The 13,277-nt window shown below is 38.9% G+C and overlaps 1 protein-coding gene and 1 non-coding gene across 4 annotated transcripts in view; both read left to right on the forward strand.

The window, feature by feature from the left end:
- Positions 1-13,277, forward strand: part of METTL16 (methyltransferase 16, RNA N6-adenosine) — a 102,332-nt gene that overhangs the window by 21,584 nt on the left and 67,471 nt on the right. The window lies entirely within an intron of this gene.
- LOC111761998 (small nucleolar RNA SNORA31) lies at positions 6,978-7,109 on the forward strand. Its single transcript, XR_002795219.1, has one exon. It is a non-coding gene; the product is annotated as a small nucleolar RNA SNORA31 (small nucleolar RNA).

Below are 13,277 nucleotides of genomic sequence, written 5' to 3' on the forward strand. Positions count from 1 at the left end.
TGTAAGCCTATCGTTCAGTCTCTAGCTCTTTGAGGCAGTTTTCTTATTTCATGTCATTGAGTTCATGTAGTATTTGTCCTTCAATGCCTGGGTTACTTCACTCAACATAAGGTTCTCAAGATTCATCCATGTTATCACGTGTGTTTATAGTGTATTTGTTCTTATAGCCGAGTAGTATTCCATTGTGTGTATATACCACATTTTATTGATCCACTCATCTGTTGATGGGCATTTGGGTTGATTCCAACTTTTGGCGATAGTGAACAATGCTGCTATGAACATTGGTGTACATATATCGGTTTGTGTCCTTGTTTTCAGTTCTGCTGGGTATATACCCAGCAGTGGTATTGCTGGGTCACATGGCAAATCTATGGTTAGTTTTTTGAGAAACCGCCAAACTGTCCTCCAGAATGGGTGGATCCTTCTGCATTCCCGCCAGCAGTGGATGAGTGTTCCCCTTTCTTCACATCCTCTCCAGCATTTGTATTCTTCTGTTTTTTTCATAGCTGCCAATCTTATGGGAGTAAGATGGTATCTCATTGTAGTTTTGATTTGCATTTCCTTGATAGCTAGAGATTTGGAACATTTTTTCATGTGCTTTTTAGCCATTTGTATTTCTTCTTTGGAGAAGTGTCTGTTTAAATCTTTTTCCCATTTTTTAAATGGGTTGTTTATCTTTTTATTTTCAAGATATAGGAGTTCTTTATATATGCAAGTTATAAGTTTCTTATCAGATATATGGTTGCCAAGTATTTTCTCCCACTGTGTTGGCTCCCTTTTTACTTTCTTGACAAACTCCTTTGAGGTGCAGAAGGATTTCATTTTAAGGAAGTCCCATTTATCTATTAGTTCTTTTGCTGCTCATGCTTTTGGTGTGATATTCATGAATCCATTTCCTATTACAAGGTCCTGTAGATGTTTCCTTACACTGCTTTCCAAGGTTTTTATGGTCTTGGCTCTTGTATTTAGATCTTTGATCCATCTTGAGTTGATCTTTGTATAAGGTGTGAGATGGTAATCCTCTTTCATTCTTCTACATATTGCTATCCAGTTCTCTAGGCACCATTTGTTGAATAGGCCACTCTCTCCCAGTTGAGAGGGTTTGATGGCTTTATCGAATACTATATGGCTATATATGTGAGGTTCTATATCTGAGCTTTCAATTTGATTCCATTGGTCTGTGTGTCTCTCCTTATGCCAATACCATGCTGTTTTCACTACTGTAGCTTTGTAGTATGTTTTGAAGTCGGGTAGTGTGATTCCTCCAATTTCGTTTTTCTTTTTCAGTATGTCTTTGGCTATTCGGGGTCTCTTTCCTTTCCAAATAAATTTCATAGTTAGTTTTTCTAGTTCCTTAAAGAAGGCTGTGTTGATTTTTATTGGGATTGCATTGAATGTGTAGATCAGTTTTGGTAGGATAGACATCTTAATAATATTCAGTCTTCCTATCCATGAACAAGGAATATTCTTCCATTTATTTAGGTCTTCTTTGATTTCCTTGAACAGTCTTGTATAGTTCTCGGTGTATAAGTTTTTTACCTCTTTAGTTAAATTTATTCCTAAGTATTTGATTTTTTTATTTACTATTGTGAATGGTATTTGTTTCTTGATTTCCTCCTGATCTTGCTCATTATTGGTGTACAGAAATGCTAGCAATTTTTGCTCATTGATCTTATAACCTGCGACTTTACTAAACTCATTTATGAGTTCTAGAAGCTTTGTTTGGCTAATGATGTTGAACAACCTGTCATGTATTTATTGGCCATTTGTGTATCTTCTCTTGAGAAATGTCTGTTGAAATCCTTTGCCCATTTTTTTTGGGTTGTTTATCTTTTTGTTGTTGAGTTTTAGGAGTTCTTTATGTATTTTGGATATTAAACTCAGGTATGATTTGCCACTGTATCGGTAGGTTCTCTTTTTATTTTCTTGGTAATGTCCCTAGATACACAAGAATTTAATTTTAATGAAATCCAATTTATTTTTCCTTTTGTTGCTTGCACTTTTGTTGTCATGTATAAGTATCCATAACCAAATCCAAAGTTATGAAGATTTTCCCCTATATTTTCTTACAAGAGTTTTATGGTTTTAGCCGTTGATCCATTTTGAGTTAATTTTAATATATGGTATATGGTAGGGTTCTATTTTTTTTTTTTTTTTGGCATGTGGATATCCAGTTTTCCCGGCATAATTTGTTGAAATATTTTATTCTTTTTGATCCTCTTGTAAATGAAATTGTTTACTTTATTTCCTTTTTGGAATGTTCATTGCTAGTATATAGAAATACAACTGATTTTTGTGTTGAACTTGTATCCTGCAACTTGACTCAATTTATTAGCTCTAACAGCTTTTTTTATTATTATTTTATTTAATTATTATTATTTTTTAAGGTACTGGAACTGAGATTGAACCAGGACCTTGTATGTGAGAAGCTGGTGCTCAATGACTGGGCCATATCCATTCCCCTGAGTTGGTTTTCTCGTTTGTGTGCTTTTTGTTTGTTTTTTTGTTTTTTTTTAGGAGGCACTGGGGACCAAACCTGGGGCCTCCCATGTGGGAAGCATGTGCTTAACTGCTTGAGCCACATGTGCTCCCCTCTAACAGCTTTTTTTTTTTTTTAAAAGATTGATTTTTATTTATTTATTTCCCCCTCTTACTTATTGTTTGCACTTGCTGTGTCTGGTTTGTCTTCCTTGTTACTTTAGGTGGCATCAGAAACTGAACCTTGAACTGCCAATGTGGGAGGGAGGCACCTACTTGCTTGAGCTACCTCCATTCTTTGCTTTTTGTGTCATTCATTGTGTTTTTCCTTCTTGTGTCTCTTGTTGCATCAACTTGTTGTGCCAGCTCACTGCACCTGCCTGTCATGTCAACTGTCTTGCTCATCCTCTCTAGGAGGCACAGGGAACCTCTGCTCCCTGCTTTGTTAGGTCTCTTATTATATTTTTCTACTTGTGTCTCTTGTTGAATCAGCTTGCTGTGCCTGCTCGTTGCGCCAGCTTGCTGTGTTCTTTAGGAGGCACCAAGAACCGAACCAGGAACCTCCCATGTGGTAGGCGGGAGCTCAGTCGCTTGAGCCACATCCACTTCCCTAACAGCTTTTTGATGGATTTTTTTTCTATGTATAAGACCATGTTTATACTCTAATTTATAATAACTTTTTACTTAACTCCATGAGATGTATGAAAAAATAATTTCTAAAATATAAACCCAGCTAATGATGGAAAAGGAATATGATACAAAACATTAGCTCTGAGATATTTTGGAGTGTCGTTCATTTCCTTGACTCTTAAGTGCTCTCTCAAGGGAAGCAGGAGGTGTTGTAAAAAGAGCCACTTGTCCTAAGTACCGGTCTTGAGGGTGCCGCTTACTAGCTGTGAGACTAGGTAATTTTCTTAGCTTGTGTGAGACTGAATGTCCTCATATTAAAATGAGGGGTAAAAGGATGATAGTCATAAAGTTTAGCAGTAATACATTTAAAGTTACTGGGACATTGTAGACATTTAGTAAATGATAGATGCTTTTCCTGATATTAAGCCTGGTATAAATGATAAGGTAATAAGGATTGCTGGTGTGATAGTTCTGTTTTTCTCCCTATACCCGTCACTACTGTTATAATCATATTTGACCATTGCAATTAGATTTTTGTTTGTGCTTTTTCATAATAAGCAACCCCGTAAAAACCTCCTGTAGTTTAATTGAGCCCGTTCTTTTTTAAACCAAAGGCTGGCATTGAGGGTCTTTGTCATACTGTGTGAATGTACCATTTTTAGCACCTCCGAGACTGTCTAATAAATAGAAATCAATGCTGGGGCAAGGTTGGGAGTTTTCAGCCTGTGTTATTGCTACATCAGGTTCAACCTCTACAGTACTAGGACTATTGCTGTTTCCACCACAGAATATCCTTCCAGTGTCCAATCTATAATGAGAATACTTTTTCTTTTTTTTAAAGATTTATTTTTATTTTTTTCTCTCCCCTTCCACACCCTGTTGTCTGCTCTCTGTGTCTACTTGCTGTGTATTCTGTGTCCGCTTGCACCCTCAGTGGCACTGGGAAACTGCCTCTCTCTTTTGTTGTGTCATTTTGCTTCATCAGCTCTGTGTGTGTGTGGCACCACTCCTGAGCAGGCTGCACTTTTTTCGCAGTGCTCTCCTTTTAGGGCGCACTCCTTGCACGTGGGGTGCACCAATGTGGGGCACTCCTGCATGGCATGGCACTCCTTGTGTGCAGCAGCACTGCGTGTGGATCAGCTCATCACATGGTTCAGGAGACCTTGGGTTTGAACCCTGGAACTCCCATGTGGTAGGCGGACACTATCTGTTGAGCCAAATCCGCTTCCCCGAGAATACTTTTTTCATTAATAGCAGAGCAGGACTCATTCTGGGAAAATCTGACATGTCTGTTGACAATAGGCTATTTTGTGAAGCTTGATGTGTTAAACAACAAAGACTGATGGAATAAATTGCTAATTTCAACGTGATAGCTAATTTTAGTTCCTATGCCTCCCTGTGATCTCAGAAATGCGAATGAAAAAAGATTTTGACTGTGTTCAGAGTTTTAAATGTCCCAAGGTGCTAAAGTGACCTAGATACTTAACTAGTGAATTTGGATTGCTCGACTTTGTCCTATAAAAGGATTTTCAACCCTCGGATTAGTGTTTCTGTTTTCTTAGAAGTGGCTACTCATTTTGCCAACAGTCTGAAAATAGGCTCTTCATTAACTTTCAGTTTACTTTATTCAGTTAGACTAGCCTATACTTGATATTTTGTATTTTTTTGGTGATTAGGATATAGTTCTTTGTTAATAAGTTGTGTCTTCTAGGCTATCATGCTGAATATGAATATAGGTATTTTTTAATAATAGCTGTAAATGTAAGCAACAACTCTCTTTGAAGGCACTAGGAAAACATTGATTATATTGCTCTTCCTCCTGCCCCAAATGTCTTTTGAAGCTATGTGATTAATGCTTAGGTTGCGGTATTATCTTTTGGTGGCTTTTGTCACCTTGGGAAATATCTTGGTTTGGTCTCCCAACAGAAATAGCTTACTTTCATGGAAAGCAAGTACTCTGAAACTAAAGACCTGTTTTCTGTTTTTGAAGAAGGAATTACTTCTTATTGTACATACTTTTTCAAGTCCTTAAATAATGAAAAAATTATGGAAATATATATCCCTCTTAAATTACACTTACAATAGTAATGCTGCATACATAAAAGAAAAAGGTTGTAGGGTCATAGTTCCACTACCCCAAAAGGTTAGATTAGTTTACTATCTATGTTTCTTTCTAGCCTTTGTCTTATGCATATGTAATAATTTTTGTGATTGTAATTTTGGTATAGATTCAGTCATGGAGTTTTATTCCCCCCACTTAACATTATATTTTATACATTTTCCACAATTACAAAACATTTATTATTATGAAAGTGATATTACATAAAATGTATTAAAAAAATACAAAAATATGAGAAGAATGAAAGTATCCTACCCACTCATCTATCCTCCCACATCCAGAGATGGTACTTACCTTTCCAGATTTTCTCTATGCATACACAAATACAGGGTTTTATTTTTACAAGAGTACCATTATAATATAAATGTATACTGCTCAAACTTATTTTTTCCTACTTAATAAATTAAGCACCTCCTCTCCATACTTATATATGTACATTAGCTCAATCATACTCCTTTTAATTACTGTTGTAAGTTCCTCTTGGATGAATGTATAACTTATTTAACCAGCTCCTTTTCAGATTGTCCCTAAATTTCCTGTAATAAAAACCTAAATTTATTTAACTGTTTATCTTACTACTAGTTTTTTTTATAAAAAAGTTTCACTGAGTTTTAGAATCAGTCACTGAGTTTTACTGGGAAATTGTGGTGCTCTTAACTGTACTTGGAAAGGGCAAAGAGGTGTTTGGACTATTAGGTTTTTCTTTCTTGTCATTTGCTCTTTAATTAGCACAGGAATCTGCGTTTAAGAGGTCAACTGGATTGATCAAAGTAGTATCATTAAATTGTCAGTAGGATTTTTGGTTATTCAGTTAATTTATGGTCATCAGTGATAGTCATTTTCTCCTTTTCCCAGGATCTTTATTTTTGGCTGGTATTACTATTTAGTTGCTTATTTGACCCATGGGGAAAAATTGACATTGTCTTCAGTAAGTCTTCTGTATCAGAGAGTTAAACATGTAGAAAGGGTATTAATGGTGTACTTGAATAATAATTTAAAGGCCTTTAATTTTAATAGGTCAGATTTACCAAAATTTTACCATTAGGGATATGTAAGAATCACCATTGAAAACTATTGTATTTATTATAGATTCTTAAGCTCTGTAAGTATGAGTTGTTGGGGAAAATACTGTTTTTTTTCTTAGAGTGTTCATTTTGAGATTATCTTTTCACTTAGCTTATGATGGATACATGGCGAAGATGATATTTCAGGTCCTTTTGAAAGACTGTGGGTTGAACTTTTGATTCTGTTGGATGACCCATCATCATCATCATCATATTCTAATTAAATTACAGACCGCATTTGTACTTTGGATTCCATCATTTCCCCCCTTTCTTAGGAACCTTATACCCTCAAGTATTCCTTCTCTAAAATATTTAATATCTGTTGATTAGCTTCTTCCCATTAACTTATAATTTAAAAATTGAGATATAATTCACATACCATAAAATTTATCATTTTTTAAAGTGTACAGTTTAGTCATTTATAATATAGGCACAAGGCTTGGCAGCCAACACCACTATCTAACACCAGAACACCTTCATCACCCCAAAAAAAAACCCCATACTTATTAGTAGTCAGTCTTCATTCCTACCTCTCCCTAGTCCCTGTCAACCACTAATTCACTTTCTTTCTTTATGGATGTCTGTTCTGGACATTTCATATAAGTGGAACCATACATTATGTTGACTTTTGTGATTTCCTATTGACTTTTAAACATGTTTGTCTTCCATTTTAAAAAAAATTAATAATGCATCTGTCTTAACAGACCTGTAGCAGTTAATGTCTTCCTTCTAAGATTTCCATTAGATGCAAGAAAAAAATCCTTACCCTTTCTGTCTGTCTGATTGTGGCAGCCAAGAATGAATGGGGGAATACAGGAAGTATTAAAAACATGGAGAAGAGGAGATAATTTTTGCAACTCAGAAATAACCTTGTAAACAGCAAAGAGCCATTTTACTACATAAAAAGAATCTTAAAGTTTTAATTTACATGAAAAAATTTAATAAAACTCTGTCAACCCGACCACTTCTACTGTTCCATCTCTCACCTTCCCTGCACAACCCAGTTTCTTGAAAGAATTGCCTGTTTTTCAGTGTCCATTTTCTCCTACCATACTTAATTATTACCCCATTCCAGGATGGTTTCTTATTCTGTTATTATCAAAGTGATTGTTGAGAATGTCCCCACTGATCTCATGTCACTAAATCCAGTTTTCAGTTCTCAGTTGGCTCTGAATTACTTTTCTACATAAATACCTTCTTATCTTGGTTCCTTTGGCAAAACTTTTTACTCTGGTTTCCCTTTTTCTCTGGCTGGCCTTTCTGTCTCCTTACAAAACTTCCTTTATAATGATGTATGTACAACTGAAGGATTCTTCCAGGCTCAGTTTTTTGTTGTTGTTGTTGTTTTTAAGGCTTAGTTTTAAACTTTTTTCTGTCTTTGTATTTTCTTCTTAAACTGTCTCATCTCTGTCAGGGCTTCATTTGTTTATTTGGAGATGGCTTACACATTTATTTCTCCAAACCTCTTTTATGGACTCCATACCTTGAGATCACTGCTTGCTTAATATCTTCAGTTGGAGATCTCAAATACAGCTTATATTTATATATTTCTCTTCAAAATGGTTCTCTGCCAGAATTTCCAACTTTAGTGAATGGCATTGTCTATCCTGTTGAACAAGCCGTAATCCTAGGAGATATCTGTGAAGTACATCCCTCATCTCACATATCAGTCTGTCACCAAATCTTGTAAAACTTCCCTTCTAAATATATCTTAATTTCTTTCCCTTTTACCTATTTCTGCCATTGCCACTTTTATCCAGTCTCTTAACTCAGATATAGCAGTAGCTTTCTGATTGGTATCTCTGTTTCCACTTGGCCCATCATCTGATACTGCACCTAAAATTCCTAGCATACATTATGAATTGTCTGGAGTGATCATTATTAGCTTCTACTTTCCCTTTCAAAAGAATTCTGGCTTGGATGGTAAACTATGTGGTCACCCTAATTATAAAGCCCTGCATAGTCTGGCCCCTATCTGCCTCTCCAGCCTCATTTTGTACCATGCGTGTACCACTCTGCATTTTATTTTATTTTATTTTTAAAATTTTTTTTGAAGATTTATTTATTTCTCTCCCCTTCCTCCCTGTTGGCTGCTCTTGGTGTCCATTTGCTGTGTGTGCTTCTGCATCTGCTTGCATTATCCAGTGACACTGGGAAACTACGTCTCTTTTTTGTTACATCATCTTCCTGTGTCAGCTCTCTGTGTGTGCGGCACCACTCCTGGGTGGGCTGCACTCCTTTCACGCAGAGTGGCTCTCCTTGCCGGGCACGTGGGGCACCCGTGCTATGTGGGGGTTGCCCCTGTGTGGCACAGCACTCCTTGCGTGCAGCAGCACTGTGTGGGTCAGCTTACCACATGAGTCAGGAGGCCTTGGGGATCAAATCCTGGACCCTTTGTCCGCTTCTGTTGTTGTCAGCGGCACGGGAATCTGTGTTTCTTTTTGTTGCGTCATCTTGTGGTGTCAGCTCTCCATGTGGGCGGCACCATTCTTAGGCAGGCTGCACTTTCTTTCACGCTGGACGGCTCTCCTTATGGGGTGCACTCCTTGCGCGTGGGCCTCCCCTATGCAGGGGACACCCCTGCATGGCATGGCACTCCTTGCGCACATCAGCACTGCGCGTGGGCCAACTCCACATGGGTCAGGGAGGCCCCGGGGTTTGAACCGCGGACCTCCCATGTGGTAGATGCATGCCCTAACCACTGGGCCAAGTCCGCTTTCCCCCTTCTGCATTTTAGACACAGTGGCCAGCTCTCAGTACTTGGAGTGCCCCTATGTTCTCTCCTGCCTTGGAGTCTTTTTTATCTGCTGTTCTGTTTACCTAGAATGCTATCTTCCCTTCCCTGGTTCATTTCCTTTACTAGTTCCTATTGTACTCTCAGTTCTTACTTTACTTTCCTCTTTTTTTTCTTTTTTTTTTTTTAAGGAGGTATTGGGATTGAATCTAGGACATCACACATGGGAAGCAGGCACTCAACCACCTAAGCCATATCCGTTCCCCAATGAGAATTGTTTTTTTTGTTTGTTTGTTTATTTATATATTTTTAAGGTTTATTTTATTTATTTATTTCTCCCCCTCCGCACTGTTTGCACTCACTTTATGCTCTCTGTCCATTCATTGTGTGCTCTGTGTCTGCTCATCTTCTCTTTAGTAGACACTGGGAACCGAAGCTGGGACCTCCCATGTGGCAGAGAGGCGCTCAGTCAATTGAGCCACCTCTGCTCCCTGCTTTGTTGTGTTTCTCGTTGTGTTTCTCATTGTGTTTCCTCTTTGTGTCTCCTTGCTGTGCCAGCTTGCTGCACCAGCCCTTTTTTCCATCCTGTCAGGTCAGCTGCTGTCTTGCTTGTTTTCTCTAGGAGACACTGGGAACCAAACCTGGAACCTCCCCTGTGGTAGGCAGGTGCCCAAATGCTTGAGCCATATCTGTTTCCCTGTTTATTTGTATGTTTGTGTTTAGGAGGCCCCAGAGATTGAACCCAGGACCTTGTATATGGGAAGCAGGCACTCAACCACTTGAGCTACATCTGCTCCTCTGGTTCCTGCTTTACAGAAGATTTCCTTGACCTTTAAAAAGCAGAATCCACATATTGTATAGGTTTTCATAGCACATTTCATGTTTTGTACCTGTCTTTACAACATTCATCACAGTTAAAAAACTTTACCTGGGTTTGAGTGATACCTGTCCTTACCAGACTGTCAGCTTCAGGTAGGGAGAGATTGTGTTTTGTGTTTGCTTACTGTAGTATTCTCAGTATTTTGCATAATGTCTGGCACATGGTTGACATTTTGTGAATATCTGATGATGAATAAAGAAATGAATGCCAGCTATCACAACTTTAAAAAATTCTAACCTATTCCATATAACTGAATTGAATAGAATAGTGGTCAAAAAAAGTGAAACATTTTTATACTTAATTTTTGAAAGTGTAGAGTAGCCAAGTACCCCGACTTTCTTTACAATCCCACTATTTCTAATAGAGCTTGTAACCTGTTAGTCTGTGAGTTGTAGAATAGAAGGCTTGCATTTGTTGTTTATTATCTACATAGTATTTTAAGAATTGGAGAAATTTCATTTAAAAATATGGATTGCTGGTTTAACTTGAAAATTTTAGACATCTGGCAAAACTGCACTGTCACACCCACTTGATATTAATTGCCTAGAGCTGAGTGGTGGCCATACTTTTTGAAATTATCATTTGTGTCATCTGGCGGAGTGCTACTAAAATGTGATTGGACCGGCTGCTCAGCCATAATTTGTTATTACTGTCCACAGAGATAAGGATCTTGTGCTAGAATGTAAAGCAAAAACACCACTAAGCAAATGTTTCATTCTGCTGATAATTCTTGGGTCTTTTTTTTTTTTTATGAAGACCTATTTATTTATTCCTCCCCCCTCATTTTATTTATTTATTACTCCTCCCTCATTATTTGCACTTGGTGTCTACTCTCTGTGTCCTTTTGATTTGTGCTCTCTGTGTCTGCTCGTTTTCTCTTTAGGAGGCACTTGGAACCGAACCTGGGACCTACCATGTAGGATAGAGGCACTCAGTTGCTTGAGTCACTTCAGATCCTTGTTTTGTTGTGTGTCTCATTGTCTTTCCTCTTTGTGTCTCCTTGTTGTGTCATCTGTTGCATCAGCTCACTGTGCCAGCTTGCTGTCTTGTTCATCTTCTCTCCAAGAGCCACTGGTAAATGAACCTGGGCCCTCCCAAGTGGTAGGTGGGAGCTCATTCACTTGAGCCACATCTGCTTTTTGCATGATTTTTAGTATTGTTGTTTATTTTCAGCTGGTTTTTTTTTTTTTTATTTAACTGCCTTTATTTTTTTTAATCCACTGCCCTGCCCGACCCCCCCACCCCCACCCCCATTGTTTGCACTTGCAGTCTGCTCTGTGTCCATTCATTGTTTGTTCTTCTGTGTCTGCTTGTTTCTCTTTAGGCAGCACCAGGAACTGATCCTGGGACCTTCCAGACTGGGGGAGAGACGCTCAGTTGCTTGTGCCACCTCAGTGCCCTGGTCTGCGTTATCTCTTATTGTCTCTCCACTGTGTCTCTTTCTTTGTTTTTTTTAGAGATTTATTTATTTCTCTGCCCCCCCTTTTTGTTCCCCCCATTGTCTGCTCTCTGTGTTCTTCTGTGTCTGCTTGTATTCTCATTAGGTGGCTCCACCTTACAGAGTGGGAGAGAGGCGATTACTCTTTTGTGCCACCTCAACTCCCTGTTCCTGCTACATCTTCTTATTTTCTCTCCTCTGTGTCTCTTGTTGCATCATCTTACTGCTCCAGCTCTCCGCATCAGCTGGCACTCATGCGCGGGGTGGCTTTCCTGCGCTGGGTGGCATTCCCACGTAGGGTGGCACTCCTGCCAGGGGTGGCATACCCGTGTGGGCCGGCATTGCCACATGGGCTGGCACTCCATGTGGGCCAGCTCACTGAGTTGGCCACCTTGCCCTCACCAGGAGGCCCTGATCATTGAACCCTGGACCTCCTATATGGTAGGTAGGAGCCCAGTTGGTTGAGCCACATCCATTTCCCAACACTTTGTCTCTTTTTGTTGTGTCATCTTGCTGTGCCAGCTCTCCACATGGGCCAGCACTCCACATGGACCAGCTCTCCACTTGGGCCAGCCTGCCACATGGGCCAGCACTGCGTGGGCCAGCTTGCCTTCACCAGGAGGCCCCGGGATTGAACCCTGGACCTCCCATATGGTAGACGAGAGCCCAATCGCATGAGCCACATCCACTTCTCTCTTTAGTGTTTTCATTTGCATTCTGGCACAAAGTCCTTATCTTGTCAAGAACAGGCATTTTGAATAGCACTGGTAAATATTTGAATTTGCAGTCTCTGATTTTCACAATTTCTTTGAAATGCTAGTGCAAAATCATATTCAGTAGTTCTAAGACAATTTTTATAATATGTACGGCCCTTAGGTGTAATAATATCCATTAGGTTTATTTTTGCTAGAGAACCTAGGCTATTACGTTTCTTTGATAGAAAATTTCTGCTAACTTACATTTGAGATTTTAAGGCTTTGAACAGAAACATCTTATTAGGATATTTTCCTTTTGTGTGGTTAGTAATGAAGTTTCATAATAGATTGGGCTACCATTGTCCAGTAAAAGAAGTGAGTTTATTTTAATATCTCAGTGTTGTTCTCAGGTGTTAACTTCTTTCCATGTATGAAAATTGTCTCATTGTTTTGTCATTGGAGTGTCATTCACACTCGTGATGGATTTCACAGGAGTAAAATACAATATTCTTGTTAGGATTGAAGCTATAAATTTCATACCTTTTTATTTGCTACATTATTTATCATATTGATCCTGAATTTGTATTGCATTTAATTGAGAAGGAAATAAATAGGTAGTATGATTTTTTTAAAAAAATTTTTTTTGTTTTATTTTTATTTATACACACACACACACACACACACACACACCCCTGTTCCCTGCTCTCTGTGAATATTTGCTGTGTGTTCTTCTGTTTCTGCTTGTATTTTCATTAGGCGGCTCCGGGAACCAATCCTGGGACCTTACAGAGAGGGAGAGAAGCGATTACTCTCATGTGCCACCTCTACTCCCTGTTCTGCTACGTCTTATTTTCTCTCCGCTGTGTCTCTTATTGCATCATCCTACTGCACCAGCTCTCTGTGTTGGCTGGCATTCCTGCATGGGGCAGCTTTTTCTCACTGGGCGACATTCCCACACTGTGTGGCACTCCTGGGCGGAGCAATACTCCTGGGTGGGCCGGCACTCCTCCGTGTGGGCCAGCTTGCCCTCACCAGGAGGCCCTGGGCATGGAACCCTGACTTCTATATAGTAGACAGGAGCCCATTTGGTTGGGCCACATCCGATTCCCTTATTGTTTTTTTAATGTGAAATTTTTTTGAGGCAGTTGCTGTGTGATTAAGTGAAAAGAGATTTGTTAATGATTGCTTGCCCATAGATTTAACTTTTAGCCCCACAAATGACAGAATTAACACATACCC

This window comes from Dasypus novemcinctus, chromosome 21 (assembly GCF_030445035.2).
Source record: "Dasypus novemcinctus isolate mDasNov1 chromosome 21, mDasNov1.1.hap2, whole genome shotgun sequence".
Classification (NCBI taxonomy): Eukaryota; Metazoa; Chordata; class Mammalia; order Cingulata; family Dasypodidae; genus Dasypus; species Dasypus novemcinctus.